Source organism: Rana temporaria, chromosome 9 (genome assembly GCF_905171775.1).
Source record: "Rana temporaria chromosome 9, aRanTem1.1, whole genome shotgun sequence".
NCBI lineage: Eukaryota > Metazoa > Chordata > Amphibia > Anura > Ranidae > Rana > Rana temporaria.
Genome location: NC_053497.1, coordinates 143,336,601 through 143,352,417, shown reverse-complemented (window position 1 = coordinate 143,352,417; position 15,817 = coordinate 143,336,601). Strand labels below are relative to the sequence as shown.

General features: G+C 46.0%; 1 protein-coding gene across 3 annotated transcripts in view; it reads left to right on the top strand.

Moving 5' to 3' along the window:
• Positions 1-6,254: 6,254 nt before the first annotated feature.
• The window catches only part of MIGA2 (mitoguardin 2), an 83,188-nt gene continuing 73,625 nt past the window's right edge, over positions 6,255-15,817 (top strand). Inside the window, exon 1 of one of the 3 annotated variants that reach the window (XM_040324691.1) lies at positions 6,255-6,534. The gene's annotated coding sequence lies outside the window, so the exon portion shown is untranslated. The remainder of the gene's footprint in view (positions 6,535-15,817) is intronic. The other 2 variants (XM_040324690.1, XM_040324689.1) reach the window with 2 other exon arrangements.

Genomic DNA, 15,817 nt, shown 5'->3' with positions numbered 1-15,817 from the left:
TGCGGTTTGGGACTGCGCCGCTTTAACTGACAATTGCGCGGTCGTGCGACGTGGCTCCCAAACAAAATTGACATCCTTTTTTTCCCACAAATAGAGCTTTCTTTTGGTGGTATTTGATTTGAGCGACAATTTTGAAAAAAATTTATATTTTTTACTTTTTGCTGTAATAAATATCCCCCAAAAATATATAAAAAAAAAAATTTTCCTCAGTTTAGGAACGAGCAAACGCGGGTGCCCGGCGGCGATCGAGCCCGCCGGGCACACGCAGGGAGTCGGGGCCTAGTGGCCGCTCGAAAAGCGGACGTATAGCTACGGGCTCTCGCCCAGGAGAGCCGACCTGCCGCCGTATAATGACGGTGGCTGGTCAGCTAGTAGTTAAGGTGATTAAACATGAGGGTTTACAACCCCTTTAAACTAACAAGTCTATAGTTCCCTTTTTATATATGGGCAATAACATTGGCCCTATGACAATCCAGTGGTACTCTTCCTATTAATGAGTCCCTAAAAATTAGAAACAATGGGCTGGATTCAGATAGATCGGCGCATAGATATGCCGGCGTAGCGTATCGAATATACGCTACGCCGGCACTGCGCAGAACGGCGAGCACAGTATTCACAAAGCACTCGCTCCCAACGTTGCGCCGGTGTAACGTAAATTCCTCGGCGTAAGCCCGCCTAATTCAAAGTAGGTGGAAGGTGGGCGTGATCCATTTAAATGAAGCGTGACCCCATGCAAATGATGGGCCGAACGAACGGCGCATGCGCCGAGCCGTGGACGCATCCCAGTACGCATGCGTCAGAATCACGTCGTAAATACTCCATAAGATACGTCGAATCACTGCCTACGACGTGACGTAACCTACGCCCAGCCCTATTCACGTACTACTACGTAAACAACGTTAAATACGACGGCTGTTCCCTGGTCCATACCTTAACATGACTTACCCCTGCTTTATGAGGCTTAACATTATGCCGGACGTACGACTTACGTAAACAGCGTAAATATGGGCCCAAGATACGCCGGCGTAGGCAAGTTACGTCGGTTGTAAGAAGCCTATTTTCAGGCGTATCTAGTTCTATGGGCACAGCGCACAGATACGACGGCGCATCGTTACACTTACGTGGCGTATCTCGAGATACGCCGCGTAAGTGCTACGTGAATCCAGGCCAATGGCTTTAAAATGACAGAGCTCGATTCTTTTAGGATCCGTGGGTGGAAGCCATCTGGTCCAGGTGCTTTATCCACCTTTATTCTATCTAAATATTTCTGGACTATATCACTTTTGAGCCATTGTGGATTATTTGGGGCTGTGTCAATACCACCCCCATTATGGACATGAGCTCCCCCATGCTCCTTTGTATACACAGAACTGAAGAAAGTATTTAATAAATTAGCCTTCTCTTTGTTCCCAGTCACCACTCCAGATTATTATGTAAAGGGCCTACATGCTCAGACCTGACATTTTTACTATTAAAAGCCGCAAGCTATCGCGACCCAGTGTCCATAGTATAGATGCCGGTGCCGCCGAGGGAGGACACTGAGAGAACACGGCTGTAGTGAGTACACTGCTGGATGATGGGACAGGTGAGTGGCTTTTTATTAAAAATCAGCAGCTACAATTTTTGTAGCTGATGACTTTTAACCACTTGCCGACCAGCCGCTGACATTTGACGGTGGCAGGTTGGCTCCCCTGCGCGAATTGCCATAACTGTACGGTGGGCCCTTTTAGGGGTAAAGGGGGAGCGATACCCCCTGAAGTAGGAGCAACTGCGAGTGCCCAGCGGCCGCGATGTCCGCAGGGCACCCGCGATCGCTCCTGACAGATTTCGAACGGAGATCTGTCAATGTAAACAGAGAGATCTCCGTCCTGTCAGGGGTGAGGAGACTGATCTGTTGCTCCCAATACTTAGCAACATTGATCGGTCTCCTCCTCCAGGCAGTCCCACCCCCTCCACAGTTAGAAACACTCCCTAGGGGACACACTTAAGCCCTTGATCGCCCCCTAGTGTTAACCCCTTCCCTGCCATTACTAGTTAAAAAAATACAATAATACAAATGCCATACATCTATTCCCTATTTTGAATCCGCTGCAGAGACCACTATTATCGGAAACCAGACAGCCGGCTGAAGAAGAGGATACCTGGGTTATGGCAGCTAGCTGTTGCCATAACAAAGATATTTCTCTTCAAACACCCGACGTATATCAGCGATCTGGAAATGGTTAAGGACCGAGCCTCTTACAAGTGCACTTTTTTTGGAAAAAAATTACTTTTTTAAATTAAGTAATTTTTTTTTTATATTGTGAAAGGTAATGTTACGTCGAGTAAATTGATACCCAACATGTCACGCTTCAAAGTTGTGCCCGCTCGTGGAATGGTGACAAACTTTTACCCTTAAAAATCTCCATAGGCAACATTTAAAAAAATCTACAGGTTGCATGTTTTGAGTTACAGAGGAGATCTAGGGCTAGAATTATTGCTCTCGCTCTAATGATTGTGGCAATACTTCATATGTGTGGTTTGAACACCATTTTAATATGCAGGCACTGCTTACGTACGCGTTCACTTCTGCGCACTAACTCGTTGGGACGGGGCACTTTACTTATTTTATACTTATCTTACTTTAAAAAAAAATTTTTTTACAGTGTTTTAAGGGAAAAAAAAGTTGTATGCAAATGTAAAAAAAAAAAAAAATGAAACATCCCTTGTAATAGAAAAAAGCATGTCAGGACCTCATAAATATGAGATCTGGGGTCAAAAAGACCTCAAATCTCATATTTACACTAACATGCAGTAAAAAAATAATAGCAATAATAATTTTATGTAATTTTTTTTTTTTTTCAATTTTTTTTTATTTGTAAACAAGTGGAGGGGCCGGTCCGAGCCAGACCACAACATATACATACAGTCCAACAGAGTCAACAATATCAATACATGAGCATAGGGAGACAGTAAGACAACATAACGGTAAGGTGTCTCACTCGGCTCTTATCACTAGCTGGTCTCTGTAGGGTCCCTGCCTTCCAAGGATGGCAACAGGAGCCTAAGAGCCTGGGAGCCATAACTATTCCCCCGTATTCTACTCTGGGCAGTCCCGATAGGTCATCTCTGTTTACTTTTTACCCTTTTAGTGGGCATAACCATCCATACGTATAGCAAGACTAAGGGCCCGGGAGAACCAGCCTCCTCCTCCATTTTCCGAGTTTTCTTCAAGGGAATGGGGGTAAAGGCTCAGTGGGGGTAAAGGGGTAGAGAAGGGGAGAAGTAGAGGGAGGGGAAGGGAGGAGAGAGGGGGGGGGGAAGGGTGCTCCGCAGGCAAGGGTGTCCCAAAGCGCCCTTCACGGGCGTTAGTTACATAGTGGGTTTCTGAGGGTCGATAGATTATTAATGTTTCTCATATCTCAAGGCAGAGGTCAGTCCTGCTCTCTTAGGGACTGTCCCTCTTCCGAATATTTAAACATATTCCAGATCCGCCAGGTTTTGGTATATGCTTCCTGCCTTTGTTGGCCAGAGAGGACTAGATCCTCCATGTAGCTGATCTTGTCCACCTTCTTAAGCCAGAGTGCTGTTGTTGGCGGGTGGGGGGATTTCCAGTCAAGGGGCACGCACCCCTTGCCGCGTCCAAGAGATGGCGGATTATCGATTTTTTATAGGCTCCGGCCGGCATTTCTGTCGCATGGAGCAAGAAGTACGCTGGGTCATCCGGTACCGTACTCTCTGTAAATTTCTGGACAATGCGGCGCACCCCTTCCCAGAACCCCCTGATCCGGGGACAGGACCAAAAAACATGAAGGATCGTGCCTCTATCTTGTTTGCATCTCCAACAACTGGGGTCGGAGGTAGGGAAAATTTTGTTCAGGAGATCCGGGGTCTTATACCACCGCATCAGGATCTTATAATTCGTCTCCTGCGTTCTGGAGCAAATGGAGGATTTGTGGGTAAATCTAAGTATGTTTTGTGTTTTGGAGGGAGAGAATTGAACGTTTAAGTCCCTTTCCCACTTAGCAAGGGCTGGGATCTGGTGTCCGTTAGGGGGGGTGTTTAGCAAGGAATACAGTAAGGATAGTGCATGTGGAAGCGGGCCAGTTTCAGTGCAAAGGTCCTCTAAGGTCGTTTGAGTGGCCTGTGTTTCCGCACCGGGGGGTGGGAGGCCACTTAGAAAATGGCTCAGTTGGTTCGCTCTTAGGAAGTCAAGTCTATACGTCCCGACGGGGTCTGCGAGCTCCACCGCCGAAGTCCTAATGAGAGAATTTGAAATCTTTGGTAAGCTGTCCAATTTAAAGATAAATTTCACCAAATCTGAAGCCATGGGGGTAGGAATCCCACAGAGATTACTGTCTCACCTCAAAGACAACTTTCACTTTGTCTGGACAGAAGTTGCATTGAAATATCTGGGAACGTTTATACCCCCCTCCCTCTCTCAGGTGTATAGGCTAAACTCCCCCCCCCTTCTGAGAGAAGTCCAAACACTACTTCAACAATGGTCGAGTGGCCTCCACTCCTGGGTGGGATGCTGCAATGTTCTCAAAATGACAGTGCTGCCCAAATTCCTATACCTGCTACAGGCCCTCCCGATTTTCATCCCGGGGAGCTACTTTAAACAACTACACTCGGCATTCACTCACTACCTGTGGGCGGGAAAAAGGCCACTTATACAGAGGAGAATACTCTCCCTACCGAAAATACATGGTGGGCTGGCGCTCCCAGACGTCCGGACGTATTACCAAGCAGCACGGTTGGTACGGCTCCTGGACTGGTGTCGCCACGGTAGCTCCAAACTCTGGGTTCAGGTGGAGCAGGAGCAATGCGGGGTACCGCTCCGCAGGGCCCCCTGGTGCATGGCAGATCTTCCCCCGCAATTCACAAAACACCCGTTGATAGGACACACGGCCGGCACATGCGCGTGACTTTTCACGCAATTTTCCCTATGTAATTTTTTTTTAAAGTCCCTTTAAGAACACTTGGCGGAAGTGACGTTTTGACGTCGCTTCCACCCTGCAATGATATGGAGACGGGTGGGGGCCATCTTCCCCTCACTCGTCACCGGAGAGTGGTAAGAGGGGGGGCCCCTCTCCCGCCACCAATAATAGTGATCTTGTGGCGAATCTGAAAGCGGATTGCCAGCTCTTGGAGAAGATATCAGGGTTCTGGTAGCTAGCTGCTACCATAACAAAGGTATTCCTCTTCAAAGTAGCGACGTATATTGATGGCGAGCGGTCCGTAAAAGGTTAAATAACAAACATGTTATACTTACCTGCTCTGTGGAAGGGTTTTGCACAGAATGGCCCCGATCCTCCTCTTGTGGGGTGGCCCGGTGGCTCCTCCTCTACATTGGGTGCCCTCATGGAGAGCCGCTTTCCAAGGGGGGCACATGTGCGGGTGCGCTTCAGAGTCGCCGCCCATCGGATCACTGGATTTGACTGATTGACAGCAGCAGGGGGGGCCAATGCCAAATGCTATTACTCGATCCAATGAGGACCTAAGACAGCGGCTGGATTCACTCGTTGCTGGAACAATTGGGTTCAGGTAAGAAAAGGGAGGCAGCTGCAGCAGCACAGGTTTTTCACCTTAAGGCCCCTTTCACACTGGGGCGGGAGGTGTGGTGGTGGTGGTAAAGCGCCGCTATTTTTAGCGGCGCTTTACCGTCGGAATTGCTGCGGTATTCGGCCGCTATCGGTGCAGTTTTACCCCCGCTAGTGGCCGAAAAAGGGTTAATACCACCGGCAATGCGTCTCTGCAGAGGGGCATTGCCGGCGGTATAGCCGTGGTTTCCCATTGCTTTCAATGGGAAGGAGCGGTGGAGGAGCGGTAAACACACCGCTCCTTCATCGCTTCAAAGATGCTGCTAGCAGGACTTTTTTTTACCGTTGAAAGCCCTCGGGCTTACACTCTGGAGAAACAGCAGCCACTGTTTCAGGTTGGTTTGCAGGCGCTATTTTTAGCGCAATAGTACCTGTAAACCGCCCCAGTGTGAAAGGGGTCTAATGCATAAAATGCAGAGACTTTACTATCCCTGTAAGTGGAATATGAGTAAAGACTCACATCCCAAACTATGACCCCATTCTATAATCATTAACATAAACCCCGCCCACAGAAAACCATCCCCTCAGAGCTCCACCACACACCTCAGCAACCATCCATCTTCTTCCATGCTGTGTGTCTTTAAACATACCACGCCCCCCCTGGTCCTCTTACATCCTATCCACCAATCAGGGCGCCCGCCGACCAGGAAGCGTCCACGGCACTTTCAATGCAACCGCACACGTGAGGCGCGAGCGGATGCGCGGATTGGCTGTTGCGGTAATGGAATGTGAAATCCTCGCTAGCTATTGGTGGTGGCCGGTGTCGTTCAGGTCTCAGGGTTCGGGTGCGCTAGGCTGGAGGAGACGCTGCCCTTCTGGAGGGTAGAAGCGGTGAGTGCGGAGCGGAAGGCGGACTGTCATGGTTATTCTCGGAATAAGGAGCAGCATAACTTCCGGCTGTCAGTCCCGAGGAGGAGATGGAGGAGCAGACTTCCAGCGGTATGCATGCTGGGTAAATTTCCTGTGTACATTATATTCCCATACAGTACAGTATATGGATAATAATAATAGTGATCAGCACAGCTCTGCATTGTATCTGCTGCTTTCTTTGTGTACCTGAAATCAGTAATAAACCCCAAAACCAAACCTATTTATTATATTGCAGCCTACCAGCTCTTAGATGTCATGGCTGCATTCGTTTTTTTAGGCATTCCTCCTATTTGTATCTGGTGATCCAGCCAGCAAGTCTGCGTGTGGGTTTTTATTTTTTTCACAGCACAAACTCTCCAGCAGAATGTATCAGTTACAGAGATGAGACAAACCATTTACCACTGACAAGGGTGCTTACAGTGATCAGCTTTTATTAACCACTTAAGACCCGGACCTTTAGGCAGGTAAAGGACCTGGCCAGGTTTTGCAATTCGGCACTGCGTCGCTTTAACAGACAATTGCGCGGTCGTGCGACGTGGCTCCCAAACAAAATTGGCATCCTTTTTTCCCCACAAATAGAGATTTCTTTTGGTGGTATTTGATCACCTCTGCGGTTTTTATTTTTTGCGCTATAAACAAAAATAGAGTGACAATTTTGAAAAAAATTCAATATTTCTTTACTTTTTGCTATAATAACTATCCCCCAAAAAGATATAACATTTTTTTTCCCCTCAGTTTAGGCCGATACGTATTCTTCTACCTATTTTTGATAAAAAAAAATCGCAATAGGTGTTTATCGATTGGTTTGTGCAAAATTTATAGCGTTTACAAAATAGGGGATAGTTTTATTACATTTTTATATAAAAAAAAATGTATACATTTTTTTTTTTTACTACTAATGTCGGCGATCAGCGTTTTTTTTGCGTGACTGCGACATTATGGCGGACACTTTGGACAATTTTGACACATTTTTGGGACCATTGTCATTTTCACAGCAAAAAATGCATTTAAAATGCATGGTTTATTGTGAAAATGAAAATTGCCGTTTGGGAGTTAACCACAGGGGGCGCTGATGGGGTTATGTGTTCCCTGAAGTGTGTTTACAACTGTAGGGGGGTGTGGCTGTAGGTCTGACGTCATCGATTGTGTCTCCCTATAAAAGGGATGACCCGATCAATGAGGGTGCCACAGTGAAGAACGGGGAAGCCGTGTTTACACACAGCTCTCCCCGTTCTTCAGCTCCGGGGACCGATTGCGGGACTCCAGTGGCGATTGAGTCCTGTGGCCGAGGTCGCGGAGCTTCGGACCGTGTCGCGACCCACGGCTATACATTTTACAATCACGTACAGGCACGTGATTGCGCCCAGCCGTGCCATTCTGCCGACATATATCGGCGTTAGGCGGTCCTTAAAGCGGTTCTCCACCCTAAAGTGGAGTCCCGCTGATCGGAACCCTCCCCCCCTCCGGTGTCACATTTGACACCTTTCAGGGGGGAGGGGGGTGCAGATACCTGTCTAAAGACAGGTATTTGCACCCACTTCCGGCCACACGCTACGGGCAAAAGACAGGTTTTTCTGACTTCCCGTCTGTCGCCCGTTGTGTGCTGGGAACACTCGGCTCCCAGCACACAGCGTGTGAGCCAATCGGCGGGTGCAGCGCGACTCGCGCATGCGCCGTAGGGAACCGGGCAGTGAAGCCGCAGCGCTTCACTTCCTGGTTCCCTCAGCGTGGATGGCAGGGGGAGCAGCAGAGAGACGAGCGATCGCTCGTGCTCTGCTGCGATCAGCGCTGGACTCCAGGACAGGTAAGTGTCCTAATATTAAAAGTCAGCAGCTGCAGTATTTGTAGCTGCTGGCTTTTAATATTTTTTCCCCATGGCACATCCGCTTTAAGTGGTTAAAGCTCTCTGAACGCTAGTCAAAGCTCCTGTCGCCAAATACAATGGTTAGCTCAGGGTTTGACAATTTTTCTAGGAATCTAGGAGCCAGCTAAAAAAGTTAGGAGCCATAAAACGCGAGTGAGTAGCGCCCGTATATGTAAACGGTGTTCAAACCACACATGTGAGGTATCACCGCGATTGGTAGAGTGAGAGCAATAATTCTAGCCCTAGACCTCCTCTGTAACTCAAAACATGCAACCTGTAGATTTTTTTTTTTTTAAACGTCGCCTATGGAGATTTTAAGGGGTAAAAGCTTGTCACCATTGCACGAGCGGACGCAATTTTGAAGCGTGACATGTTGGGTATCAATTTATTTGGCGTAACATTATCTTTCACAATATAAAAAAAAAATTGGGCTAACTTTACTGTTGTCTTATTTTTGTATTAAAAAAGTGTATTTTTTTCCCCCAAAAAGTGCGCTTGTAAGACCGCTGCGCAAATACGGTGTAACAAAGTATTGCAACGACTGCCATTTTATTCTAGGGTGTTAGAATAAAAAAAATATAATGTTTGAGGGTTCTAATTGGAGGGAAGGAGATGGCAGTGAAAATGCTGGGGAAGCTCCATTAGAATTGCTGGTTTACTTGTCATGCCAACGGCCACCACAAGATGGCGCCAGATCACAGAAGGAAGCTTAGGCCTGCAGAAAGCCGCGGCCTCAATTACCGGACAGAGCGGCCCCGCCGCGATCGCACAGTGGGGGCGCACGGAGACACAGCATGAGACATGGAGACACAGCTAATTGAGGCCTTCTGCAGGCCTAAGCTTCCTTCCCCAGGCGCCAGGTCGCTAATTCTAGTCGCAGTGCCGACCGGGCGCCCGTATTTTGTCGAACCCTGGGTTCGTTTGCAGTCCTGTTTACACCTTGCTTTTGCTTCAAAAATTATACCCCAATGTCGCTTTAGTGGTGCTTCAAAGCATACTAGCTCATTATGTATTACTTACCTCAGATGGAAGCCCCCACAGCGGTCCACGTCTCCCCCTCCGGCCGCCGACATGTTGCCCAGGGCTTGCTTCCAGGTATTGCGGCTTCCGCGCTGCGATTGGCGGGAGCCGCGATGACGTCATGCGTGCGGGAGCCACCGGTAACGGCATACAGACTGAAGCAACGGCACATAGGTGCCATTGCTTCAGTTTGCCCCAGTGCGCATGTGCCGATTACAGCGACACATGCAGGGGACATCTCCTAAACCGTGCAGGTAGCTACAGGTAAGCCTTAAAGTGGATGTAAACCCCAAATGTTTTATTAGTATAAGATTTCCTATCATCTGTGCCCAGTCTTGCCACAAAGAGTTAATCCAGCTCTGAGCAATCCTCTTTTCTTTTTTTCAGTGTGATAAACGGACAAACAGGAGAAAACTTTTGTCCGTTCTTCCCCCTTGCTGTGAATGACAGGTTATTTACATATCTCATGCACTAGCCTGAGACAGGCATTATTTTTAATTCCCACCCCACTCTGGATTTTGACTGGATGTTGGTGATCATAGCAAAATTCAGTGTAAGGAATACACAGGGAAAAATGCATGTTGACAAGGGGAGTGTAGAGGTGGGTGGGGAGTCTACTGACATCACAACTCCACCCACAGAGCTCCAGACAACAGATCCACCCACAGAATCTGCAGTTTTTCAGGTCTTATAACAGACAGAGGGGAGACATTTGACAGGTAAGGATACATGCAGGAGGCATCTATATCCTTACAGATCAGCACTATGGCAGTAGTTTAGAAAGGATGAGAGAGGGTTTACATCCACTTTAATGTAGGCTTACCTGTAGCATAAAGTTGTTTTATAGGGTTTACAACCACTATACCAAAGCGTGTCCGAAGCCTTGTTTTGCAGGCGAGTGTAAACTAGCCCTAATAGAGGAGGTTTGTTACTGGCCAGATCACAAGGTGAAAAAAAAAATGAATGCAGCCATTACATCTAATGATTGAAAAGCTGCAATGTATTAAAGGGATTGTAAACATGCCTATACTTACCTGCTCTGTGCAATCGTTTTGCACAGAGCAGCCCCAATATTCATTCTTCTAGGGTGCCTTTGCCGGCAATCCTGGCTTCTCTTCATCAGGTGCCCCCACGGAAAGCCGCTTTCCCTGGGGGCACCCGAGTCCAGCTGCTGCGTCTATTGACACAGACAGCTCGGCTCCCTTGTCATTGAATGTTATTGACGGCAGTGGGAGCCAATGGCTCCTGCTGCAATCAATCAATGAGGAGAGAAACAGTGGCTGGAGCTTGAGGATTTACAACTCCTTTAATTTGGGGGTTTAATACCACTTGAACTGCTTCCCTAATATAAACCCAATCACTGAACTCTCCTATAGGATTCACTTTGTAATTGTCATTTTTCTGTATTCGCCTTCTTGAAGGTAACACCTGGTGATCCTGCCATGAAGGTCCTTGTCATCTTGTAACAGAGAGTGTCTGGACAATTCTTTCCCAATTGTTCTCCTGTGCTAATTGTTTCTATTACACCAGGCAAACTAAAGCCCGCCATACACAAACCAAAAGTCAGCTGGTTCAGCAGGAATCGGACAACGTTCAGTCCTGTGTGTACCACTGTCTGTCTAACAGGTCTTGCTGGAAAAGCAGCATTCAGTCGGCACTGATCAGTGTTTTCTAGTCTGGGGGGGGGCAAAAGTAAATGTGACAGTTAGCATTCCTGGCATGTCAGAAACATAACTGTTTTATAAATTGGTTAAATTGACGAGCTTTAACTGTCACTCAGCGTTTACTAAATATGCTGGTGGCATCCCATAGTATTTAAAGCGGGGGTTCACCCATCAATTTAACAGTTTGAAAAAGCAGTGCCGGGAATGCTAACTGTCACATTGGTTGTGCTCTCAACCAAACTGTCAAACCATCCAATGGCTGGTGTCATAACTGATCACATGTGCAGCATCATGGCAGTTGAAGATTAAACAGAGGCCAAGACGCGCCTTAGCAGCCGTCAATCAACTCCTCTTCGCTTAGAAACGCCCATTCCCCGCAGGATTCCCCGCTCGGAGCCGGAAAACAAGGGCTCATATAACGATAAGTACAAATAAAAAAATAAAAAAACAGCATACTGCAGATGTTAGCAGTATGCTACAGCTAATGTCAAAAAGTGGATTTTTGGGTGAACCTCCGCTTTAAAGTGCCGCAGTAACTGGTGTATTACATGCTTTTTATACTCTCTTACTATAAGATTAATTTTCTGTATTCTGCAAAAAAAAAAACAGGTTGATCCTGCTGTTCTCTATCTCTCCTGTCTGTCCATGTCCCAGATTCAGCTAGGGATTTTACAGAGCAGTGTTGGCAGCTCTGCACATGCTCAGTTTTCAGACGTATACACTGTGGTAAATGACGGTCCACTCACTCCCTCCCTCTCTTCTCCTATATTATCACTAACCAGCTAAATACAATGGTTCAGGATATTACTGGGAGTGCAGCGAATGGAAATTTTGGTGCCGAAAATGACGAATGCACTAGGTCGAAAACCGATACCGAAAATAAGAGTTTTTAAAAAAAATAAATTATATTTTTATTTATAATTGTATTCAACTTTTTAATTAAATGGGTTGTACACCCTTGTGTTTTTTCACCTTAATGCATCCTATATCCTTGCAATGTCCAGCCCCGCCCCTCCCCCCCCCCCCCCGGTTTTACCTGAGCCCCAAATTTCCATGGGTGTGTGCCCGTTGTCCTTCTCTCCACATAGTCCCGGCTTCTTTGATTGGATCGATTTGATAGCAGCGCAGCCATTGGCTCCTGCTACTGTCGATCAAATCTCTTGCATCATGCCCTCAGTCTACCCTCACCCCGCCCCCTTTCAGTATCGGCTGTTAGTGTTTTTTACCATTTGGCAGAAAAAAAAGTTTTTGGACGATAATTTTCGGCAGCCGAAATTTCAGTGCACCTATAGATATTACATGTGGATTATTGGAGACTTCGCCTCCCTCCTTATTCCAAGACACAGGCTGGAGCCAGTCACTGCCCTTTTCTCTCCTGCGCTCTGGGCTGTGGGTGATCCTTCAGTGTCATCACATACAATGCAGGGCTATTCTTACTGTATTGTACTTGGAGAAGGCAAGTGTGCAATGAGGACCTGAAACATCTTAGACCCCCTTTCACACTGGCAGCGCTCGTCCGATAGCGCTAAAGTGCAGCTCGTTTTTGCGGTGCTTTTTGGCCGCATGCTTTGGAAGCGCTGCCCATTTATTGCAATAGGCAGGGCGTTTTAGGAGCACTATTTTTTCAGCGCCCCAAACGTGCTACGCTTGCAGAACATTTCGTAACGTCCCACAAGAGCACTTCCCCAGTGTGAAAACGAAAAGACACACATTTATATTTATTTTAATAAAATGCTTTTTTGGAGTAAAAATCAATTTAACCACTTAAGACCCGGACCTTTAGGCAGCTAAAGGACCCGGCCAGGTTTTGAGATTCGGCACTGCGTCACTTTAACTGACAATTGCGCGGTCGTGCGACGTGGCTCCCAAACAAAATTGGCGTCCTTTTTTTCCCCACAAATAGAGCTTTCTTTTGGTGGTATTTGATCACCTCTGCGGTTTTTATTTTTTGCGCTATAAACAAAAATAGAGCGACAATTTTGAAAAAAATTCAGTATTTTTTTACTTTTTGCTATAATAAATATCCCCCGAAAATATATAAAAAAACATTTTTTTTCCTCAGTTTATGCCGATACGTATTCTTCTACATATTTTTGGTAAAAAAAAAATCGCAATAAGCGTTTATCGGTTGGTTTGCGCAAAATTGATAGCGTTTACAAAGAAGGGGATAGTTTATTGCATTTTTATAATTTTTTTTTCTTTTTTTACTACTAATGGCAGCGATCAGCGATTTTCTTTTTTTTTTTTTTTTTTTTTTGTGACTGCGACATTATGGCGGACACATCGGACAATTTTGACACATTTTTGGGACCATTGTCATTTTCACAGCAAAAAATGCATTGTTTACTGTGAAAAGGACAATTGCAGTTTGGGAGTTAACCACAAGGGGGCGCTGAAGGGGTTATGTGTAACCTCATCTGTGTTTCTAACTGTAGGGGGTGTGGCTGTAGGTGTGATGTCATCGATTGTGTATCCCTATAAAAGGGATGACACGATCGATGACGCCGCCACAGTGAAGAACGGGGAAGGTGTGTTTACACACAGCTCTCCCCGTTCTTCAGCTCCGGGAACCGATCGCGGGACTCCAGCGGCGATCGGGTCCCGGTGCTTCGGGTCGCGGGCACGCGCCGCGACCCACGGCTGGGTACTAGCACAGGACGTACCTATACCTGCATGTGCCCAGCCATGCCATTCTGCCGACGTAAATGTGCAGGAGGCGGTCCTTGGGGGTAAAGTGGATGTCACAATGTAGAGCATAAGATTTCCTATCATCTGTGCCCAGTCTTGCCACACAGTTAATCCAGCTCTGAGCAATCCTCTTTTATTGTTCAGTGAAAATCAACAGACTTCCAGATAAAAACCTGTCTAAATAAAAAGTCCTTTCCGTCCCCTTGCTTCAAGTGACATACATTACCTCTCACAATGAACTGTGGATCACCCCCCATATTATGATAAACATCCAGGAATGTGCATGTGTCCAAGCTAGTGCACGAGATATGTAAAAACCCTGTCACTCTAAGCAAGGGGACGGAAAGGACTTTTTATTTAAACAGGTTTTTATCTGGAAGTCTGTTAATTTTCACTGAATAATAAGAGGATTGCTCAGAGCTGGATTAACTCTGTGTGGCAAGACTGGGCACAGATGATAGGAAATCTTATTCTCTACATTGTGACATCAAAAAAAAATTTTTTTTTGGGTTTACATCCACTTTAATATTCATTGATAATTTAGTTTACTCAGCATGAAATGGAGCTTAGTTATGTAGCATTAGGCTGTATATTTTACAATATTGAATTTTTTGGTAAACTCAGTCAATAAATCCAAGTTGAGATAACATGCACTGCATTGATGCATTCTCACAATGTCACAGTAAACATGAGATAAAACAACGTTCAGGAATATTCCTTTATCCCATTGTATTGTCTATGTACATTAACCACTTGCCCACCGGGTTAATTCTGGCACTTCTCTCCTTCATGTGAAAATCTCAATTTTTTTGCTAGAAAATTAATCAGAACCCCCAAACATTATATATTTTTTTTTAGCGGACATCCTAGGGAATAAAATGGCAGTCATTGCAATACTTTTTGTCACACCGTATTTGCGCAGCGGTCTTACAAGCGCACTTTTTTTGGATAAAAATCACTTTTTTGAATTAAAAAATAAGACAACAATACATTTTGCCCAATTTTTTTATATATTGTGAAAGATAATGTTACGCCGAGTAAAATGATACCCAACATGTCACGCTTAAAAATTGCGCCCGCTCGTGGCATGGCGTCAAACTTTTACCCTTAAAAATCTCGATAGGCGACGTTTAAAAAATTCTACAGGTTGCATTTTTTGAGTTGCAGAGTAGGTCTAGGGCTAGAATTATTGCTCTCACTCTAACGATCGCGGCGATACCTCACTTGTGTGGTTTGAATACCGTTTTCATATGCGGGCGCTACTCGCGTATGCGTTTGCTTCTGCGCGCGAGCTCGTCGGGATGGGGCGCTTTAAATACATTTTTTTTGGTTTTCTTATTTATTTTTATTTCGTTTTATAATTGTTTACACTGAAATAAATACAAAAAAAAAATTGATCACTTTTATTCCTATTACAAGGAATGTAAACATCCCTTGTAATAGAAAAAAGCATGACAGGTCCTCTTAAATATGAGATCTGGGGTCAAAAAGACCTCAGATCTCATAATTAGACTTAAATGCAAAAAAAAAAAAAAAAAAAAAAAAAAAAATGTCATTTTTTTCAAATGACAAAAAAAAAAATGTTTCTTTAAGAGGCTGGGCGGGACTGACGTTTTGACGTCACTTCCGCCCAGCAGAGCTATGAGGACGGGTGAAGGAGATTTCTCCTTCAGTCCCGTCCCCGCTCAGCTGCCGGACACATCCGATCCCCTCCGCCGCTACCGACGGCTCCGGTAAGCGGCGGAGGGCGCGGGAGAGCGGCGGGAGGGGGGGGCCCCTCTCCCGCCACCGATAACGGCGATCTCGCGGCGAATCCGCCGCGGAGACCGCCGTTATCGTGTACACCACCGCCCCCTGAAAAGATGAATATCTCGGTTGTGGCAGCAGCTGCTGCCGTTATCGAGATATTCAACTTTAAAAAGAGGACGTCTTTTTGACATGGGGCGGTGGTCAAGTGGTTAAAAACTGTATGATTGAATTGGTTCTGATATCGCTGTTTTACTAATCTGACAACTTATTATACTAAATAGGAAACCTTCTTTCTGTTTGCAAATATTAAATATTTTAACTACCAGCAAGAATAAGTTCTTACATTTAAAGAGCACCTGTCATTTTAGATCCATAATGGC